Genomic DNA, 12,321 nt, shown 5'->3' on the forward strand with positions numbered 1-12,321 from the left:
CTGCATCTTCAGTGAAAGCACTTGAGAAGCTGCCCCAGGGTCTCACTGGGACCAGGAATACATGCCTCCTTTCATCCTCCTGCTCTGCTACGGGATCCCCTCCTGATCTGTGATAAAGACCATGTGGCCACTTTTAAGAGGATGTTCAGGGTACTCTCAGGGCCCGCTGCAAGTCTCTGGGCCTTTTTCCTAACATCCAGGGCAAGTAACAGCCTGTAATTTAAAAATCACTGGTTAGAGTCTTCATGGAGCATACTTAAAGTCTTCTTCAAACATTCTAAGAAAGTGGGGGATTGCTCTGTGGCTCTAACCTGTCAGGAATTTGTTCAACTTACATGAACCAAAACAATATTAGTTTAGCAATCTTTACTTATGAACATTCTTATCTTTAACTTAAGTTCTTCCATTCTTTGAGGACTTTCCATGGGGATTCCATTTATCCAGGGGGCAACATTGTATTTGAGGGAGCTGCTGCACTTCCAAGGGCTGATGAGCTGTAGGGGAAACCTCTAGTTTTTCGGAGGATCCATCAGGAAATTCTAAAGAGACAAAAGCATAAACTTTACCATGGGTTCTTAGTGTTCTAAAATACCAGTTATTCCATTATTTCACCCAGAGATTTGTAAGGCCTTATTAGAGAATGTAGATATAGAAAAATATTTGTCAACACAACTATTATTGTCTCCTTGAAGCGTATTTTAAAAAAACTTAAGTGTCAACCCTATTAGAGATGGACCTGGCACTGTAGGCTAGCAGCTAAAATCTTCAACTTGCACATGCTGGGATTCCACATGAGTGCCAGTTCTAATCTCAGTGGTCCTGCTTCCCATCCTACTCCCTGCTTGTGACCTTGAAAAGCAGTCGAGGACGGCCCAAGGCTTGGGAGCCTGCACCTGCATTGGAGACCCAGAAGAGGGTCCTTGCCCCTGGCTTCTGATCGGTGCAACTGCAGCCATTGCGGCCACTTTGGGAGTGAATCGAGAGACCTGGAACTCGATGGAAGGAGTGACACAAATGGTTGCAATCAAAGAACCATGTGTCAACCATATCACAATGAGTGAAATTGAATTTTAGACCTGTGGGTGGTAGAGCTGACAAACCTGCCACTAGGAGAAGAATCAATCAACCAGAAGTACAATGACCAAGAGCAAAAGAACAGACAAAGGCGCAATGAAAATTCCTGAAGACTGCCTTTGCTAACCTCAGCGTTAACTGAGGACTACATTGAGAAAATGCGGGATACAGAATTCAAAACACTTGTTATAGAACTTCTTATCAACAATGAGAAGTACATAATACAGAAGTTCAGGAAATTTCAGGAACATGTCACACAGGAAATGAACCAAATGAAGGCTGATATATCAGAAATTAAGAACACAGTGGACCAATTAACAGTACAGTGGAGAGTTTCCAAAATAGAATGAAGGCGGCAGAAGAAAGAATCTCACAATTGGAGGATATTTCCTGTCACCAGGGAGAAACAAACGGTTGGAAACAGGGCTGAGTCAAGCTTTAAAAAAGTATTCGAGAATTAAGAGAACTATTAAAAGACTAAACCTGACAGTTATTGGAGATCCAGAAGGTGCAGAAAGAGGAGCTGGGTGAAAAAAATGTATTTAATGAAATAATAGAACCCAGTGCAATAGTGTAGTGGTTAAAGTCCTTGCCTTGAATGTGCTGGAATCACGTATGGCCACCAGTTCTAATCCCGGCAGCCCCACTTCCCATCCAGCTCCTTTCTGTCGGCTGAGAACGTACTCAAGGAAGGCCTTCAGCTTTGGGACCTGCACCTGCATGGGAGACCTAGAAGGAGCTCCAGGCTCCTGGCTTCAGATTGGCTCAGCTCTAGCTGTTGCGGTCACTTGGCACATGACCATCGGATGGTAGATTCTCCTCTCCTCCTCTTGTATATCTGCCTTTCAAATAAAATTAATGAATTCTAAAAAAAAAAAAAGATAAAATAAAGGAAAATTTCCCTGTTCTGGAGAAACAACTGGGAAACAGCATCCAGGAGGGGCACAGTACTCCCAACAATGTTGACCCAATGCGATCTTCACAGAGACATATGATAATCAAGCTCTCTTCAATTGAACATGAGGAAAAGATCCTTAAATGTGTACATGAACAAATCAATTTAGATATAGAGAAATGGCAATAAAATTCAGAGCTCAGCTCTCATAGGAAACTCTACAGGCCAGAAGAGAATGGAGCGACTGACCCTCTCAGTCAGATTCTACATGTCAGCCTGAGCAAGAATACCACTGGAGGCAAACCTTAGGAATGTATTGTGTGTGGAAAAGATTACATGCCCCCCTTAGCCCTTGGTGAGGCACAGCAGAGCTCATACTGGACACACGCTAGAAGGCTTTGAGATTCATGAAAGGACTCACACTGGAGAAATGCCCTGTGCAGGTAAGAGATGTGGAAAAGCTTTCCGGTGTCCCAGTTCCAATCCAATCCACAAAAGAACTCACACTGGAGAGGAAGCCAACAAGTGGAAGGAATGTGGGAGAGTCGTCGTTTCACGCACAAACACACACACAATCACGCACAGCAGAGACAGAACTTAGACATGTAAGGAATGTGGGAAGGCATTCATCTGCCACAATTTTCCACAAATGAAAGAATTCACACTGCAGAGAAGCCCTAGCCTTGCAAACAGGGCAACCAAACCTTGCCATGTTCAACTTCCATTCAGATTCGTGAGAGTATTTACACTGGAGAGAAGCCTTGTAAATGTAAGGATTGTGGGAAGGGTTCCCTGCTCATCCAGCCTTATGAGCACAGCTCAGAGTACACACGGGAGAGAAACCATACGCACGTAAAGAATGTGGGAAGGCCTTCAGCCGTCTCAACTGTTGTCAAAGACATGAAAGGAGTCATACTGGGCAGAAACCCTGCTAGTATTAAACAAGAAAAAATGTGGGAAAACCTTCAGTGACCCACTGGATTGGCATCCAGGAAGAAATCACACTGTACGGGCCCAGCATGGTAGGCTAGCGGGGAAAATGCTCACCTTGCATGAGCTGGCATCCCATATGGGTGCCGGTTCATGTCCCAATGGCCCTGCTTCCCACCAAGCTCCCTGTTCCTAGCGTGGGAAAGTACTGGAAGACAGCCCAAAGCCTTGGAACCCTGCAGCAGTGTGAGAAACCCAGAAGAAGCTTAATTCTGGCCGTTGCGGCCATTTGCAGAGTGAATGAGTGAACAGAAGATCTTCCTCTCTGTCTCTCCTCTTCTCTGTATATCTGACCTTCCAATAAAGAGAAATAAATCTCAAAAACAAAAAAAAACCCACTGCAGAAAAAGCCTATGAATGTAAGCAACATGCAAAAGCTTTTCTTTCTGTTGAAAGTTTTCGAACGCGCAAGCTAATGCACACTGGGGAGGGGCCGCGTCGGTGCAGGGAATGTGGGAAAGCTTTCAGCTCCCTGAGCACTTTGAGAACACACACAAGAACTCACACTGGAGAGAAGCCATGTGAGTATATGGAGGGTGGGAAAGCCTTCGGTGATCCCACCAGCTTCCAGGTACACAGCAGGGTGTACACGGGAAGAAACTGTACCAATGCAAAGAATGTGGAAAAGCCTTCAGCCTTCACAGTCCATCTCAAAGACATGGAAGAAGCCAGAGTGGGAAGGAGCTTTCCACATTGAAGCAGTGTGGGAAGCTTCCAGCTTGTCCAGGTCTGTGAAAAACATGTGAAAACACACAAGGGAAAGTATACAAGTATGAGGAGTGAGGATGAGTTTCGCAATTGAATAAAGAATTGAAAGCTGTAGAGTCCCCACATTTAGGAGTTCTATGTGGGTGAGTAACAAAGAAAGCAAGATGCAAGTAATACTATGGAATGCCACATTATACAAACTGTGAACTTGTACATTTGCTAAGAGACTTTACTGTGAGAACACTGATTCCATGACAAGAGTTTCAAGAGCAGGACTTTCCCTAGAAATCAAGGCTTTTGCATAGTATACACATGTATTAGTGAATTCAAGTGCGAAACTAATATATAATTAGGCTTAAAAAGAAAAGGAAAGGAGTAAAACATGAGAAAAGAGAGAATATAATAAGCAGGACCCACCACATCTGTACAGAACACACAGCTGGACCAGGATATTGGCTCAGCCGACTAAGCCTAGAGGTGTGAGCTCAGGTATCCCATGGGGCATCAGTTCAGATGAATGACTGACCCAATGCTGAGGCAACTCTAAGATGATTATCAGGGAGTGAATCAATCGAATGGAATCAAGGCAGATCTCTCCCTCGCTCCCTCGCTCCTTCGCTCCCTCGCTCCTTCGCTCCCTCCCTCCATTTCAGTATCAGTGATCTTCCTTTCTAGGAGCCTCATCTTTGGGGAGGTCCTCAATCGCAGCTAGTTCGTTTAGAAAAGTGTCTTGAGCCTGGGGCAACATATGATGACAACTCAAGTTTCCACTGGCCATTTGTATGTTTGATCGGATTTTGACATCGCCTGGAGGAACACCCTTATTTGCAAAATAGATTAGGGCATGGTGTATCTTGAGCAGATGAGTTCAATCCCTTCCCATGCTTCAATAAATACATGGGCCCTGAGAGTGAGTGGAAGAGCAAGATGAGATGTTGGAGAAGACAAAGCCGCTATAGGCTTCATCTTGTCCAGGACCATGCTGGGTAAGCAGAGGTGGGAAACTGGGTGCATTGGTCGCGGGTAAGACAATCAGAGGTCTGGGCAGTGTGTCAATGTGACCCCAACACAGCTTTCCAGGGTGAGTTGATTCGGAAAGAGATACAGAGACAGAGAGGTGGCTCGCTTGTGAACAGGTTCATGGGACAGGCACGCAGGATGTGGGGCTGTGGGATGGGGAGAGGATTTTCGGTTAGAGAATGGTCCAGTGCCACCTCCTGGGGTCCCAGCCAAGCAGTCCTGACTTTGGTGTCTGTTGCCTCTGCAGCCTCTGGCAATGTTGCACGCCGACCTCGCACCCAATTCAAGCCTGAGCAGCTCGGGGTCCTGAACGCTGTATTCAAGAAGACCCCGTGCCCCGACTGGGACACCCTAGAGAGCCTGGCGAAGGAGCTGAACCTTGAAATGAGTGTTGTCAGGGTCAGTGTATTTAATGAGAGTGGGGACAGCCAGAGGTCCCGGCGGCTGCAGTACCTGCACTGCCCACCAGGACTTGGTGCTTTGGGCTCCTGCAGGCCTCACTGGGCTCCTGGGCAGCAGTCGCCTCCCCAGAGGAGCCCAGGGTCGTGCGGAGAGCCATGCAAAGTTCCCTTTGGAGTTGTGTGTCCATGAGAAATGCTGCAAGGCAGTGTTGGCCTGTGATGGGGGCACCTCACACTCTCTACTCCGCAGCGACTGACCTGTGCCCGTCTCTCCGCAGACCTGGTTTAAGAATAGGCGAGGAAATCTCAATCAGCTGCAGCAGAAAACGCGACAGCAGGGAGGGCTTCCCAGGAGCCCAGCACCAGTGGCCTTGGACCCCAGTGTCCCCGCCAAGCAACAGCAGAAGCCCAGGCCGACCTCAGCCTCCAGACCCCACCCACAAGGGGACACACCTTCCCACCTGCAGCTGCTGCCACCGCTGCCACCACAGCCACAGCTGCCTTCCCAGGCACCCACAGCTACATCTCCTCAGGCCCCACCAGCCTCAGGGCACACCAGCCAGCCCGGCTCTTCCCCCAGCGACCTGGGGGACTTGGTCCTGGATCCTTCGCTTCCCTGGGACTCCCTGCCCGATGACCTGGACGAGCTTGTGAGGATGTATGGTTCCCCCATGGACGTCGACCCCAACAGTCTGGATGTGTACCTTGGCAAACAAACCAGTCACGACAGTGTCCCACCTGATGGACTCCTGCTTGTCATTCAACGTGACAAAAGCTACTACAAAAGCTACTTAGGATCCAGAAAGAATTCCAAGTGGGAACTCTTCAATTTACATACCGCCCGAGAAAGAAAATAGCAGCTGAGTACAAATAGGACTTTACTCTGCAAAGAGAAGGCCATTCCTGGACATTGCTAGATATTTACAAGAATGCTCAAATGTTTTCATGAAAGAAAAATAAAATCTGAATACTCTTTGAAGGATTCACGTATTTTTATTTTTCCGGAATAGCATACAGATGAGGAATGTGCATGAGTGAGAGAAAGAGCAAAGAGATAGAGAGGTGTGTTTCTTCTGCTTCAAGGGGAGGGATGGTGTGCGTGTATAAGTGTCTGTGTATTTGAGAGGGTTTGGGACGTTCACAAATGCCATCCAATAGACAGCATCCAGGCCTTTGAGCACTGATGCAAGGAGTTCACTGCTACCTCGCAGTTTCCTGTGTCTCTGGAGTCAAGTTCAAGACTCTCCCCCCAGGGGTGCTCTCCTAGGACCAGGCATGTGGCACAGCAGGCAAGGCAAAGCTGCATCCTGTGATGCCAGCATCCCATGTGGCCGTGATTCTTGTCCCAGCTGTCCCACTTCTGAGCCAATTCCCAACCAATGGCCCAAGGAGAACAGCAGAACATGTGCCCACTCCTTGGACACATGCCACTCAACTTAGACATGTGGATGAAGCTCCTGGCTTCTGACCTCATCCTGGCCCAGCCCAGCCCATTGTGCACGTGGTGAGCTGTCTCCTGGCCTGCTGGGGGCTTCTCCCTTTGGGGTGAGCACACCGAGGGGGGAGGTCTCCGTGATTGGGCAGGTCCGGGGCCCACCTGCCACTCACATTGGCAGTGAATGGGATTGGGTAGGGGGGAGACTGCTGGAGGGTCTCAGGACGGGGCGTCTTATGCCTGGATCCCACATGCCAGCCACCACGTGCACGTGGTGAACTGTCCCCGGGCCTGCCTGGTCTCCGGGGGCTGCTCCCTTTTTGGTGAGTACACCGATGGGGGGGGGTCTCCGTGACTGGGCAGGTCAGGGGCCCACCTGCCGCCCTCACTGGGCGGTGAATGGAATTGGGGAGGGGCACGACCTTGGGCCTGGGAGTTTAAACTTCCAGTAGCCTCCCTTCCAGCAGCTATCAATTTCGCCAAACCAAGGGTGAAGCAACCCTCCCTTGCCTGTTGTCTGCTGTATTCGACCACAAATCTCCATCCACCCAGAGTTTTGCTGTCATCATTTCCTGGGGTAGTTGTTCAAATTGCTCTCTTCTCCTGCCTCTGGTCCCAAATGGTCAGTCATTCTCCCCATGCGCATCAGAGGCTGTGTCCACTACTATGGCCTTTTCTCTCACGGCTAGAACCAAGGGTCAGTGTGAGCCTTGCTGGATCTCTCATCCCTAGTGCCCACAAAACCAGAACCCACCTCACAGCTGGACCCCTGTCCTGGCCAGGTGACCAGAGCCCCACCGGATCCTTCACCTCCAGGGCTCTTGAACACAGCATCTGCCTTGCAGGCATGGTTCAGGACCAAAAGCAGCCAGTGGAGTGTCCTGAAAAGGCACCTATCCCGATCATGGCAGCTCCACATCTAGGACGCACCTCCCCTATAGCCATAGATGGCCAGTGGGGTGTACCAATCAGGCGCCCTACCTGAACCAAGATGGCGCCAACTGCTTTTCAGTAGTTGGGGCTTGAAATTTCTGGCTCCAGAGCTGGACTGTGCCTTCCCCACCAAGACAAAAGCCACCAGTGCAGTGTCCAAATCCGACATCCGTCACGAGCCAAAATAGTGCAACTACCTTCTCTCTCTCTCTCTCTCTTTGTTCTTGATTTTTTCTTTGAAATACAGCTGAAAGGAGGGAAAGGGCAGACGTCCAAAAGAGAAGAGAAAGAGAGACAATGGCCATGTCTTGGCAGATGCGAAGGCAGGAGACTGGAGCTTCCTCTGGTCTGCTACATGGATGCAGGGGCTGAAAATTGGTGCCACTCTTGATGGCTTACCCATCACATCAGCAGGGAGCTAGAGTCGAAGTGGAGCAGCTGGAAAATCAAGATGGTGGAATAGGGTGAGGACACATTTAAATAGATGCAGAAACATTACCCAGGGTGAGGCAGAGCAGGTACATGCCAGGAAATAGGAGAGGACATGCAAAAGCCATGGGTGGGAGTCTGTTTGGCTGAGCTCAACCACAGTACCCATCAGGGAGTGTTGGGGCAGGGTCTGAACCATGTCTGGATGGGCCATGACACTGGCCAGAATGGGAGAAAACAATGTCTGAGAGCAGGTTGTGTGGGGGAGCCTGAGCTCACCCCCATGGGACTGCCATACCGGCTGGTTTGCTTGAGTGTTGGCAGTGGTGGTGGGCTCAGATAGGCATCACTAATGAAATCACAAACACTCATGCGTACTGGTGTTGGGAATAGGCTGAGCTGGTGAAAGCTGGAGCACCCACAGGCACACCCAGGAACTGGATGTGGGGAAGGCAGGGCTGCAGTATCCACCAACACACACAAAGGCCAAGACTCAGAGGCAGACCGTGCCAGCTAAGGGGCTTAGCACCCAATGGCATGCATGAGACCTGCACCTGGGAGTGGTCCTGATGGAGGAACTTGGGGAACTCCCTTGGTGGGCCATCACTCCCGCTGGTGAGCCCGTGAGTCAGGGCTGGGTGTTGGTAAGGCAAGGCAGCACTGCTTCACTTGTGGCAGGTATGTGGGTTGCTTTGAGGCGGGGGGTGGAGGGCAGGCCGACTGGGCAGACCCTGGTCAAACGTTAGCTCACTGGCATACACAGGAGCTAGGATGGAGTGCAGACCATGCCAGGCTAAGCTATCTCACCTACTGGTTTGCATGAACGCCAGGGATGGAGACAGGCTGGTAAGAGCTAGGATGCAGCACCCACCAGTGAGAGTTAGGACTAAGGATGGGCCAGGCTAGGTCAGGCAATGACTAAGATCGGTGATGGATTGTTCCAGGCTAGATCAGAGCAATGACCAACATGCAAAAGATCTGTGGCTGTGGGCAGGCCTGAAAGGGGAGCGAAGGGGAAGCCCCAGCTGGACTGAGGCTCCCACTATTTTGCACAGAGAAAAATGCTGAGAAAGAACTCAACTTATCAAAATCTTATAGGGAAGCCTGAAACTGGCAAAACCTTTTTTTTTTTTTTTTTTTTTTTTGATTTTGAGGAGAGCCTCAGGAGAGGTTTCCTGTAGACCTAGTCTCTCCCTCGGGGAATTAGGAGGTCTTCACTTCCACAAAACTCTTTTCCTTGGATGCTGGGAAGTTTTTACCAACAATCGGCACTCACACGGGTGCTTGCGTTGCAGGCAGAAGTGTTTCTGGCAGCGCACCTTCCTGGTCCAAAGAAGTTTAGTTCTTAAACTGAGCCAAGTGCATGAGGATTTAGATTTTTTAGTTGTTTGAACTTTTACAATAACAAAACACAGCAGGGTGGTCCAGGACACAAGCAGGGAGCTGGATGGGCAGTGGGGCAGCTGGGACACGAGCCAGCAACCACATGGATGCAGGTGCTTAGATGTGATGCGGAAGATTAACTAGTTGAGTCATTGCGCTGGACCCTTGTTTATTTCTATTTGGACCTTTAAACGGTTTTTTTTTTTTAATTGGGACCAATGATGTAGCATAGTACGTCATGCCTCTCCATGGTGTCAGAATCCCATAAGGGTGCCAGTTTACTTCCTATTTAGCTCTCTCTATGCTCCTTGGAAGGTAGCTCCACTCCCAGTTCAGCTCCCTGCTTGTGGCCTGGTAAAATCCCTGGGACCCTGCATCCACCTGGAAGACCCTGAAGAGGCTCCTGGCTCAGGTCAGTCCAGCACCCACCATTGTGGTCACCTGGGGAGTGACCAAGTGGATGGAGGCTCTCTCTGCATCTCTGCTTCTCTCTCTGCAACTCTGCCTTTCAAAGAAAAGTAATAAATCTGTAAACATGTAAAAATACAACGTTTTTTATTTAGTTGGGGGATGGGAAAGGAAGAAGGGCAGAAGAGAGCAGGGTGGGACTGGCTGAAGCCAGCAGCTGGATGCTCAGTTCAGGCCTCCCACGTGGCAGGGGGGCCCCGGCCACTGGAACCAGGGTAGACCTTCGCAGCAAGCTGGGACTGGATTTCGTAGCTGGGACTTGAACCCAAGTACTCTGATTCAAGCCGTAGGTGCTCCAAGTTGGCGTCTTAGCTTCCAGGCCAAAACCATGCTCCTTCTTCTTGCTTTTAAAATTCAGTTCAGTAGTTCATGTGTTTCTAAGAACTTGTTTTTCATGTCTGTTATAAAATTTATTGCTACACAGTTGTTCATAGTATTTCTTAATTCTTTCATATTAATGTAATGCCTTTTGGTTTATTTCTATTTTTTAAAGATGTATTTATTTTTACTTAAAAGACAGAATTACAGAGAGAAGGAGAGAGAGAGCGAGAGAGAGAGAGAGAGTGAGAGAGAGAGAGAGAGGGAAATCTTCCATCCGTTAATTTACTTGCCAAATGGCAGCAATGGCTGGAGCTGGACAGGTCCAAAGCAGAAAGCCAGGAGCTTCTTCTGGGTTTCTCATGTGACTGCAGGATCCCAAGGACTTGGACCAGTCTCTGCTGCTTTCCCAAGCCATAAACAGCGAGCTAAATTGGAAATAGAGCATCAGGATTCAACTGGTACCCATATGAGATGCCAGTAGCACAGCCAGGGGCTTAAACTATGCCATGGTCCCAATTCTTTTGATTTATTTTTATTTTTTTAATAATAATTCATTTTGTTTTTTGATATTTACATAGTTGAGAGAGATGCATGCCCATGTACCATCGATTAAGGTGGAGAGGGTCAAGGAATGGAGGAAAGTTGATAAGACAGCTGCCTTCAATCTCATTTTTTCTTCCTGTATCTGAGCAAAGCGAGGAGAGAAGGCGAGAGGGCCACTTGCAGCAGTTCAACTGCATCTGTTCCCAGGGATGGAGGATGGCCACCCGATTTCATCCCAGGTTCCCCAGTGTGGAGCATGTTCTGAGGGTATTGCTCAAGTGGTTGCGATAGTTCTGAGATGCTGTTGATTTCATTGCTCCAAGGTTGAGGGAATCCTTCTAAGGTTCTTTGGCTGACCCACCTCTTGCAGCGCCTGGACCACACCTCGTTGTTCCCCAGCTCTGTCCTGCAGAATACTCCACAGTGCTAGAGATGCCCTACGCCTGCCCTGCTGCTATTGTAGCCACAGAGTGTGGCAACCGAGCACTCTCAATGTGTAGAGTCCCTGAGGGACTGCATTGTAGATTTCAGTTTATTTTATTTAAATTTGAATAGCCATGGGTGACTAGTGGCTGTCTCCTTTTTTAACATTTATTTTATTTGCTTTGAAGGTAGAATTATACAGAGAGAGAGGGAGAGACAGAGAGAGATCTTGCATTCACTGGTTCACCTCACCAAACGGCCATGATGGCTGGGGCTGAGCCAGGCTGAATACAAGAGCTTTGTTTGGGTCTCCCACATGGGTCCAAGGTCCCAAACATATGGGCTGTCTTCTACTGCTTTCCCGTGTGCATCAGCAGGGAGCTGGATCAGAAGTGGAGCAGCCAGTACTTGAACCTGTGCCTACGATGCTGGGTGTTGCAGGCGATGGCTTAGCTGGCTACACCACAATGTCACCCCTAGTAACTATCCTCTTCATGCAATTCAGATTCACTTTCAGAATACTAATTTCCCAGAATTTCTCACTCCAATGTTCCTGGTTCTGCTTTCAGCCCCCGTGTGGATCTTCATGCAGCCTCCTCTAATCCCCCCCGGACCAGGTCAAGCTGGGGTGCACGCCCTGCTGGATGCACTGGCTAGGCCAGAGGTGGTTTGGAGAAGATGGACAGAGCTGCAGTGTGGATGTGAATTGCTGGGTCCACACACAAGGGGATTTCAGAATTTCTCATGGACAATGCACACCAGCTCTGAACACGGATAGATGGCCGTCTGAGAGGCATAGAGACAGTGATAGTGACAGCACCCCCACTGCTTGCTGGTTCACCACTAATGCCCACAAAGGCTCCAACTCTGGGAACTGGGCATTCTATCCAAGCTCCCACGGGAGCAGCAGGAGCCATTGAGCTGTGAGCCCCACCTCCCAGGCTTTGTGTGTGTCCACTGTCCAATTTCTCATTTTAAAAAAAATTAGTTTTATTGCCCTGCGCAGTAGCGTAATGGCTAGAATCCTAGCCTTGCATGTGCTGGGATCCCATATGGACGCCGGTTCTAATCCCAGCGGCTTCACTTCCCATCCAGCTCCCTGCTTGTGACCTGGAAAAGCAGTTGAGGATGCCCTAAAGCCTAAAGTCCCATGTGGGAAACCTGAAAGAAGCTCCTGGATCCTGGCTTTGGATCGGCTTAGCTCCAACTGTGGCGGCCACTTGGGGAGTGAATCAGTGGACAGAAGATCTTCCTCTCTATCTATCCTTCTTTTTGTATTTCTGCGTTTCCAATAAAAC

The sequence above is a fragment of the Ochotona princeps genome, chromosome 16 (genome assembly GCF_030435755.1).
Source record: "Ochotona princeps isolate mOchPri1 chromosome 16, mOchPri1.hap1, whole genome shotgun sequence".
NCBI lineage: Eukaryota > Metazoa > Chordata > Mammalia > Lagomorpha > Ochotonidae > Ochotona > Ochotona princeps.